This window comes from Monodelphis domestica, chromosome 6 (genome assembly GCF_027887165.1).
Source record: "Monodelphis domestica isolate mMonDom1 chromosome 6, mMonDom1.pri, whole genome shotgun sequence".
NCBI classification, from domain to species: Eukaryota; Metazoa; Chordata; class Mammalia; order Didelphimorphia; family Didelphidae; genus Monodelphis; species Monodelphis domestica.
Window position 1 is genome coordinate 82,179,931 of NC_077232.1, and position 11,135 is coordinate 82,191,065.

General features: G+C 37.3%; 1 protein-coding gene across 2 annotated transcripts in view; it reads left to right on the top strand.

Moving 5' to 3' along the window:
- Positions 1-11,135, top strand: part of RGS12 (regulator of G protein signaling 12) — a 253,779-nt gene that overhangs the window by 20,793 nt on the left and 221,851 nt on the right. The window lies entirely within an intron of this gene.

The following is an 11,135-nucleotide window of genomic DNA, read 5'->3' on the forward strand; positions in this document are numbered from 1 at the left end:
ACAGGGCCTGCTTGAAAAGCAGCTCCAGAGTCATTGAGTTCTTTCAATTTTGTTTGTAATTGTCTGATATATGTAGCAATGGTTGTATCTCCTCCTAACAGTGAAGTATAGGCAGAGACAAATGATTGTGCCTGAATAGGTGGATGTCCAAATAGCATCTCAAATTGTGAGATGTGTAAATCACCTCTGGGTCTGCTTCTGAGATAAAATAGGGCCAGAGGTAGAATTTCAGGCCATTTTAAATGAGTCTCCGTGCATATTTTGCCAATCGTGGTTTTAAGTTCTTTGTTCATTCGTTCAACTTGGCCAGAGCTCTGGGGATGATATGGTGTATGAAATTTAGGAGTTATCCCCAGATGTGAATAACTTTGAGATAACACCGAATCGGTAAGATGAGTTCCTTTATCCGAATCAATACGTGTTGGTAGGTCAAAATGAGGAATAATTTCTTTCAAAAGGATTTTAGCAACAAAAGCCCCTGGGGCAAGAGCAGTAGGAAATGCTTCAGGCCACCATATCAGTTGATCAACTCTGACCAGACAAAATTTATATTGTACAGCTTTTGGCATAGTGATAAAGTCAATTTGTAGGTGCTCAAATGGTGTGTAAGCAAGAGGACGTCTACCAAAGGCTTTTCCTCGAAAGGCGTGTTGATTAAAGTTCTGGCTAGTAGGACAAGCTGTACATACTTTGGAGGCAATTGTAGTTATTCCAGGAGCTATCCATATTCTTTTTTTTTTTTAACCCTTACCTTCCGTCTTGGAGTTAATACTGTGCATTTGCTCCAAGGCAGAAGAGTGGTAAGGGCTAGGCAATGGGAGTTAAGTGACTTGCCCAGGGTCACACAGCTGGAAAGTGTCTGAGGCCAGATTTGAAACCTAGGACCTTCCATATCTAGGCTTGGTTCTCAATCCACTGAGCCACCCAGCTTCCCCCTATCCATACTCTTTTAACAGAATCTACAATGCCTTGGGTACCAAAATGACATGTTTATGAATAGAGTGACAAATCTGGTTATAGAAAGCTCTAGGGATTAAGGGTTTGCCATCTGAAGATACCCATACTCCATTTATCTGTTTTGCTTTAAATTTCTGCTTCCATTTTCCCACTTCCTTGTCATTATAAGGGATAGATCCAAATCATCAGTAATTGTTAGTGGCATAATTTATTCAGGGTCTTCTAAGGCTACTAGTTTTGCTGCGATATCTGCTTGGTTATTTCCCCTGGAGAGAGGGTCAGTGCCACCTGTATGTGCAGAGCAGTGAACGACAGGTATAGTTTTGGGGAGCTGGATGGCAGAAAGAAGTTCAGTAATAAGATTTGCATTTTCCAGCTGATGTTAAGAATCCCCTCTGAAGCCACATCATGCCAACATCATGACATATGCCAAAGGCGTAGTGGGAATCTAAATTGTGATTCTTGTATCCTTTGCAATGATACAGGCCTGTTTCAAAATTGTGAGTTCTGCACCCTATGCACTTACATTTGAGGGCAAGGAAGCTGACCACAGAGTATCAAATTCAGTAACTCCCATAGCTCCTATATAGCTCACACCATCCCATATAAATGAAGAACCAACTGTAAATAATATTAAATACAAATCATCCAAAGGGGTGTCCAATAAATCATTATGAGGTTTATCAGCAGTGGCCACTAAAGATGTACAATTGTGTAAAGGTTCTCCAGAAATTGGCAAATCAGGGAGAAAGGTTGCAGGATTAAGAACTCCACAGCGTTTTAGTGTGATATGTTCATTAATAGGGTTATCTCATACCTAGTAATCCTTTGGTCAGTAAATGCCTGTGTCCTATGTCTTAATAACAATGCCTTGACCTCATGTGGGCACATTATGGTCAGAGGGCATCCCAATACCAGATCGGCAGATTCGGTAACCAGTATAGCTGTGGCAGCTACTCCTCTAAGGCATGGTGGTGCTCTGACAGCTACTGGGTCAAGCTGGGCTGAATAATAGGCTACTGAGCATTGAGCAGGTCCCAAAAGTTGAGTTAGAGCACCTGAAGCTACCCTTTTTGTTCATGGACATCTAAGGTAAATGTTTATTATAATTTGCTATGCCTAGAGCAGGGGAAGACAGGATAGCTTGTTTTAAATTTGAAAGAGCTGTTAGGTGTTCTGTTTCCAATTTAAGTGATTCAGGGATTGAGTTCTTTTTGAGTGCTACAAGGGACTTAGTGATTTACCCATTGCAAGGAATCTACTGCCGACAAAATCCTGTTGCTCCAAGAATAGTTCTCAATTGCCTTTTAGTGGTAGGAGCACTTAACTTTTGGATATTTTCAATACGCTCGGGAGAAATTAAACGGGACCCAACAGTCAAAATAAAGCGTAAATATTGTACCTTGGGGAGACACCACTGAACTTTGTCCTTGGAGACCTTGTAGCCTCTCTTATATAGCTCTAAGAGGAAGTTTTTGCTATCCACTTGACATGCTTCAGTGTTTGGTGAGACCAAGAGCAAATCATCCATATACTGAATTAAACGACTATATTTAAATTTTTATGGCATCTGTATCAGCAGTTAAGAATTGTATAAACAGAGTAGGACTATCCATGAACCCTTGTGGCAGACAAGCCCAGGTGTTTTTGGAGCCCTTCCAGGTGAAAGCAAAGATGTGCCTGGAGTTCTCATGTATGGATATAGAGAAGAAAACTGAGCACAAGTTTATTACTATAAAGTATGTAGCTGTGCTAGGAATAGAAGAAATAACAGTATTTGTGTTGGAAACCACAGGGTATCTCTTTATATCATGATTGTTCACAGCTCTCATATCCCGGACAAAGCAATAGAGATGCTTTCCATTGGGCCCCAGTTTTGGCTTTTTAACAGGCAGGATGGGAGTATTGTATTCAGATTTACAGGGAATTATGATACCTTGGTCAATTAAGGAATTTATTACTGGTGTAATGCCATCAATTGCCTCCCTCGAAAGAGGGTATTGAGGAATGGAAAGAGGTGGGCTAGATTTTGTTTGAATTTGGACAGGGACAGTCAATTTACATAGGCCAACATCAGAAGATGATGTGGCCCAGAGAGACTCAGCTATATCAGTTGGGATCTCAAAAATAGGAGTCTCCTTTGTTTCATGAGTATCTGAAAGAAGTACAATTATTTTAATTTATTGTTATTTCTCATATCTATACAAATGCATTTAAATGCAAATAATTATAAACCCATATTATTTGCTTTAAAGTAAAAGTTTTCAACCCATTATCTTTCCTATTTGCAAATTGTATCATATCAGTTGATGTAACTTGGTCCTTTGAGGAATTATTCTTAAAGAAAATAGTTGGAGAATGATAGTGGCAAAGGATGAGTGGTAGGAGTGGCCCCATCTGCAAGCAGGAGCAAGGAATAGTTAGTATGCCTATATCTCTTCCTGGCCCATGATTTTTAAAAAAGGAATACCTAGTGTTAGAGAAAGTATAGAGGCTGCTTTGTTTTCTGGGGAAAGCAAGAAGGTGAAAAGAGTGTCAATGAGAAAATGTACATTAAAAAATGTGTTATATCCAGAGAAAGAACTGTGGGAGTAGAAACGCAGAAAAACCCCCCATATGATTGATCACATGGTTTGATGGGGATATGATTATGGTTTTGGCTTTAAAAAAATCACTCTATTGCAAATATGAATAATATGGAAATAGGTTTTGAACAATGATATAGGTATAACCCAGTGGATTTGCTTATTACCTCTGGGAGGGAGGAGGGAAGAGGTGTTAGGAAACATCATGAATCATGTAACCATGGAAAAATATTCTAAATAAGTAAATAAATTTTTACAAAAAGGTGTGTTAGCAGTTGAGCATGGATTCTGGATGGCTCAATGGAATAGAAAGTCAGAGAATAATGGGGAACTGGGAATGGCAGCCTAAAGTGGAAAGGAATGAGAGCTGGATGGGCATGAGGATTTTCACTTTAGTGGATGTTAACTATGCAGAAAAAGGTTTAGGGGAGCAAGAACAGGGGAACAACTAGTTAATAGGGGGCAGAATCTTTTAGAATTTTGTGATGAGAGAATATGGAGTCATTGCCTTTGACTTATGCTCTTTTAGGTTCCTAGGCCTTATTTGAGTGATAAAGTATAAAATGGTGATTAGATCACTAGGGATGAACTCCTACTCTATACCAGATGGTAGGGGGTGAAGTATATAGAGGAGATATCCTCCATGTGGCAAAGGCCCTAAGAGCCTGATCTATGATTCTGGAAGCAAAGATTCTCACTCCTTTACTACCTTAGGTTTACTGAGGCAGAAATGTTGTGAGAGAATCTTTTTTAGAGCTGTCTACTGTCTCCAAGATCTAAAGGCAGAGATGAATTTCTTTTTGGAACTCCATGAATTGATTTAATTACAGGGACTCTGTGGACTTCAAATGCTGTAGAAAAGTTTTGGAGTCAGGAGAGGTCATGAAAGAATGGCAAGACCTTTCACCTTCCTGAACTTCAGTTTCTTTAACTGTAAATAGGAAAGATAACTCTTGAACCACTACTTTCATATAGCTTTGGTAAAGAAGGCCCTTTCGAAATGTGAGCCATTATTGAGGGTTGGTTAACTGCTTCTCTCTTAATGTTGGAACAATAACTCACAGGGTGATGTAAACTGCTCATTGGGGCCACTCCCACCACTCATTCTTTTCTGACTCTTGATATTTTTGAATTTTAATTAAAGTTCTGTTTTTGATGAGCTGGCACTTGCTTTGAGTCTGGCACTACTTTATTCAAAGCCTTCCTTTCTACCACAACAGATGAAGTAGATAGAACTTCAGTGACTCAGAAAATTGTCAAGCCCATTAAAGAGGACTGAGTGCTTCAAAGTGCTTAGTGGTGCTCTATCCTCTAGATACAGGGGTCAAGGTGAAGAAAGCATCTTGTGTTAAAATCTTGATCTTTGTATCCAAAGTATAGTTTTCCCCTATATGTTTGTGTTTTTAATGCTATTGTGTCAGTAGTTGGTTTTGATCATTTATATCACATCTGTGGTAGAACCTTTCTTCTTGGGTCAGTCTGCTTTATAAGCTGAATATCATCCCCGGATAAATAGATACTATTGTGTTGTTTGCCCTAGCACACAATGTTTGTATTGTATTTGACATTTTCCCCCAAGAGCTGAATCAAAGTAGTTAATTTAGAAAGCAAATATTTGCAACAAGCTTGGAATTATTTTTAAGTGAAATCTCTAACAATGCATTCTATTTACCAAACAAGGACACAATGTGGGATGGAAGACTGACATATAAGATGTATCCTTGTATCAACCCTGTAGACTTAATTTCCCTGTTAAATGTTTGAATTTAGTGTGCGGTGATTGAGACTATTAGTAGGAATGCCTATCTCAGTCATTGCCTTATTCCTTCATCTCCTCCTTGTGCATTTATAAAATGGCTACTATAAAATGTGATGCATTATAAAGAAATTTAATGGCTTTAGTGATGTCTTGTGATTTGTCCAACACTTTATGTTTTAAGTGCATTCCTGTAGAAGCATACACATGATGTTAGAAGTAGAAGATCTTAGAGATCATCTAGTACAATCCTGTCTTTTACAAATGTGGCACCTGAGTCAAATTATAGACCCTTAAAGTTGGAAGGGAATTTGGGCTGACTAATTCCACCAATTCTTGACCAAAATTCCTTAAAAAGTGATCATTTAACACTAACTTGAAGATTTTGTATGGGATGGGAGTAGGACAGATGTGCTGTGGTAGTAGTGGTGGTGGTGCTATGAAGGGATGAAGAGTGGGAGACGGGAGAGCCACTACTTCTCAAGGCAGTCCATTCCACCTTTGGGTAGCCATTGTTGAGAATATTTTTCCGTACATAGAGCTTAACTATCTTTTTCTGACTTTTCTTCCAGAGTGCCATGCAGAATATAAAAACAACAAATATTAAGTGCTTATTGTATGCTGCATAATAGAGTTACAAATCAAAGTGATATAATAGATTTGAGAGGAAAGGACTTCTCAGCCAAAGGGATCATTGAAAACTACTGGGATTTAAATTCATCAGAGAGGGAAGGAAGGTATTTCTTCTATCGGAAATAGCATGTGCCAAATTGTGTGTGTGTGTGTGTGTATGTATATATATATATACATACACACACACACACACACAAGTATGTAGTGTATGCTTGAGGGACAGAACATTGCCTAGTTTGTTTGGAATATGGAATATGTGGAGGATAGTTATATGAGATAAGACTACTAATGATTGTGGAGGACTTTGAATGCTGTGCAGAGGATCTAAGGACCTTAGAGGTCATCTATTCTAATAACCTTATTTTACAGGTCAGGAAATCGAGGCTTGAAGAGGTTACATGTTTTGGCCAGGGACACACAAGTATGAAGAGGCAGAGTGAGGATCCAGACCCAGGCCTTCTTCTCCAAATCCATCCTTCTTACACTATACTAATTTGAACTCGAGTTAGGAATCAATAAAGACCAACAAAAGATTTTTGAGCAGAGAAGGGATACGACCAGATCTATGTGTAATAAAGATTGTTTTGGCATTTGTATGAAGGATGAATCGGAGAAATTGGAAATTGAAATGATGTCATTGCAGTAGTTCAAGTGGAAGATAATGAGAGCTTTTTGCAGAAGTCGCACTGAAATAAGAGGAAGGATTTGAGAGATGATGTGAAGATGGAATTGGCAGGATCTAATTACTGATTAGGTAGGTGAAGGTGAAGGAAGATTTCCAAATACTTGAATGTCATAGTCTCAACACCCCTTTCCATTCTGAATGTGTCCTCAGGATATAATATCAATATCCTTCCTAAAGTCTGCTGCCAAGATCTAAGCAAGATAGGATTAATGTTATCCAACTAGGGTAGAGTGAAGTGGTTGGGGTTCTATAACCTCTCTGGGTCTAGATAGTAGACCTTTATTAAATCTTGTTTATTTTGAAGGTTCAGCAGGACTCCTAGGAGTGCAATTGAGTAGGTGGTAGTGTCCTGTTCTTTATGTTCGAGGAACACTTAGAAACATACACAAAACATGGAGATAAACAGTCAATTAGCATCCATCATGGGAACATGCTCATTTCTTGAGGCTGTGGGACTTCAGATGACAACAAATCATATCTCCATTGAAAAAAAGAATCATCCTATTTAAGACCTATAAAAGGGAAGTTACCATTTCTGTGACTTAATACAGTCCGTGGCCCTTTTACCAAGGGCCATGCTACATGTATTTCTTTTCCATCTAAGACACAATGTTGTTAAATGATGTTGAACAAAGTGCATATTAATTTTATAATTACTCTCTTTACATAATAAATTGACAAGTATTTATTTATTTATTAGAAATCCCTTACCTTCCATCTTAGAATCAATACTCTATATTGGTTTTAAGGCAGAAGAGTGGTAAAGGATAGGCATTGGAGGTTAAGTCACTTTCCCAGGGCCACATAGCTAGGAAGTGTCTGAGGTCACATTTGAATCCAGGACCTCCTGTCTCTAGGCCTGACTCTCAATCCACTGAACTCCTTGACAATCAGCTGCCCCCTTGACAAGTATTTATTTAGCACCTATGTACTATTGTAATGTTGGGGGGATGCAGTTACAAAGAATAAAATAATCCCTCTTCTCAAGATGATTACCATAGATAAATATATGTAATTATAAGTTCATGTATATGTAACCCAAATGATCATTTAGATGTACTATGTAAGTTATTTTTAACATTTTTTTAGGGATCTGGAGTTCTTACATAAAGGGAAAGAGTTTGGAATGAGTTAGACCTATACAATGTCAAATAAATCTCATTTATTAAATACCTACTATGTTCTAGGCACTGTGCTAAGTACTGTATCTACAAAGAAAGGCAAAAGGCAGTCAGCTCCCTTGGGAAGCTCCACCATCTAATGGGGAGACAACATGCAAACAACTATGTATAAGCAAAAATATATATAATATGATAAGTTGAGGATAATCAATAGAGGGAAGGTACTAGACTTAAGAGCGATTGGGAAAGGCTTCCTATAAAAGGTAGGATTTTAGTTGGGACTTGAAGGATGACAGAGAAGCCAAGAGGTAGAGATAAGGAGAGATCATTCCAGGTATGGTGAACAGATGCTAAAAATGCCTGGAGCTAAGAGATTGAGTGGAATGTCTGATTCAAGAATCAGTAAGGAGATCAGAGTTATTGGAGAGAAGTGTATTTTGGGGGCCAATTTGTTCCATATGATAGTTAATAAATTATCTTGTGGATTTGAGTTCTTGAGTGAGAGGAAGCATCATATAGTGCTTAAAAACTCAACTTGGAGGCAGAAGATTGTGTTGAGTTCCATCTCTGCTTCATACTGGTCAGAATAATATAGTATTATTACTTTCATACCTACTTCATAGGCTTGTTGTGATACTCAAAAGGGAAAAATATTTTATATATGTGATGTATAATTTTGTGATTTTCCTTTAGGGCTTCTGTGAATTGTAGTGGCCTTGTATTGAACAAGTGTATATGAACAAGTATCTAATGCTTGTTCAAACTCAAGGGATGCAAAGCTATTTGCATTGCTCAAGTTTTTTCATCCTGTACCTATTGTCAAATATTAGGTAATTTTAGCCAGTGGTAAGTAAATTGTTGTTTTTAAAAATTAGCTCATTCAATTGGTTCAGGCACATTTGCAACTTAATTACTGAAATAACAAAATTGTTGTTGAGCTAGTATAATTAAGTTGTTTGTCCTTTGCTATTTCCTTCTCCTTCCCTTATGCAAGTGAATATGAAACCACTGAGGCTCAAAGTTCATTATGTATATTGATTTTTTTAAAGCAAAGCTTTAAAAAGTTGTGACCTCATAATGAAGTATCAGTGGAAATGTTTTAATTAAAAAAAGAATTTTAAATAAATGGAGAACTTGATGCTGGCTAAATGGATGACTGTCTAAAAACCTTTAGGTTAATACCATGCATTAATAGATGTTACATGTCAAACTCTTCCAGTGGTGTTCCATTTTATTATTTTTGATGTTATATTCTTATATGGCTTTTTAGTCTTCAAAATGCTTTTGAATCCATAATGCTTACCACATCTTTATGAGGTGAATATGGTTGTTGTTTTTATTCCTGTTTTACAAAGGGAAAACAAAATATGGAAAAGTTCACGAATTAAGATAGCTCTTACAATTTCATACTTTAGATGAATGTGATCTCATCAAGGTGATGCGGCTTACCATCTTCTTTATGCTGTCTCATCATCCCATACTATACTTAGCTGGGTCTTCTTGTAAATCATCTTTAGGGAGTTTATTCACTGTGGGAGTAATCCTCTGGATCTTTTGACATGGTGTGTATACCAGTAGAGCATACAGGATATTTGATAGTTATCCCTTAGATTTGCTTCATCTTCTTTTCTGGTTTGACATCTCTTGGGTAATATTTCTTATATAGCTATACAGTGATCCCTCACCTATTGTGAGAGTTATGTTCCTTGAAATAGTGGGAGAGCAAACAGATGGATGCTATAGTCACTGAGCCAATCAGCACCCAGGGTACAGGACACAGCACTGTAGTTGGTTGCCTTTCATTCTATCAGCCAATGATGTGCAATGTACAATCTCACATTGGCAAACCTGCACAAGTAGTAGTGGCGTACTGCATTTCCATTGTGTATAGTATGGTATTCATCCATGAAATCCCGTGATATAATAACTCTATGATACGGAATGAGACATATTTTTAAAAAAAACCCATGATACAGTGAAGCCATGATAAGTGAACCCTTATATAGTGAGGGACAACTGTATTGTGAGATTCTGTGGTTAAAGTATTGCAACCCACTTACACCTACCATATACTTCTCTATTGTCTTTTGGGTAAATAACATCCTTAATTCTTTTTAGATTCTTGATATTACATGCTTTATATCCATATAGCATCACTAGAAGAATGCCTTTTAAAAAATGCCTCAAGTTTGTGATCACAAGCTCTTTGTATTGTCATCTAATTGAACAGCTAGTCTATACATTTTTCATTCACTTGGTTTTTCCTATATACATAGGTTGAACACTTTTGAGGGTTTTAAATTCTCATTAAGAAGCAGCAATTGAAAATAGGAGCATCTGGGGGCAGCTGGGTAGCTCAGTGGATTGAGAGCCAGGCCTAGAGATGGGAGGTCCTAGGTTCAAATCTGGCCTCAGACACTTCCTAGCTGTGTGACCCTGGGCAAGTCACTTGACCCCCATTGCCTAGCCCTTACCACTCTTCTGCCTTGGAGCCAATACACAGTATTGACTCCAAGACGGAAGGTAAGGGTTTTAAAACAAAAAAAAAAAGAAAAGAAAATAGGAGCATCTGAAGGGCTTTATGAAAAATAGAAAAGCTCTTTTTCCTTTGGACTCTGTGCTGGACATCCTCTAAAACAAGAACAAACCCAGATGTCTCCTTATTTATGCATGACATGATAATTTTCAGAAGATTTTCAAATGAAGTTATGCCTGTTGCAATATCTATCAAGGAATTTTGTTAGACTTTGGCATTTGATGGGAGGGAACTTGTTAGAGTAGCACTCTTAAGGAGGCATTTTGTTTTATCTGCTCAAATAGTTTTTATAGTCCACAAATACACTTAGTATGGTTTTGTTTTCTCTATATTTTTTAGTCAACTGTTTGTCTAGGAAGCTATGATGCTATGGAATATTGTTTGTGAAAGCCTAAGCTCCTCATACTGTTAGTAAGAATGCTTGATGTTAGTATAGATTATTCTCTTAAAAATAATATAGAGATAGGGAAGCTAAAGTTCATTTTGCTGAAGAATTCTGCCCCATTATTTTAGCCTATTGAGAGCTTTTGGAATTTCTATTGTCTCATCAGAATCAGGATTCACCAAAACTTCAACTACTTGCAAAGATAGAATGATATAGTTAGTGTTCTTCGGTAAGCATGATAGAAACAAGTTTTGTGAAAGAATATCTGCTAGCTATGGAAGTGCTACCATGAAAGAAAAACTTTTAGCTTCACTCTGAGGTTCAGTTATAGTATCTATTTTTTTTTGTTTTGTTTTGGCTATATATTTATTCTGTGAAGATTTTCTATTATAATCTAATTTGATGACTGTATTCCAGAAATGTAAGATCATTAAACAATGAGGCTTTCTTTCTTTTTAAAAAATTTTTATTTTTAAT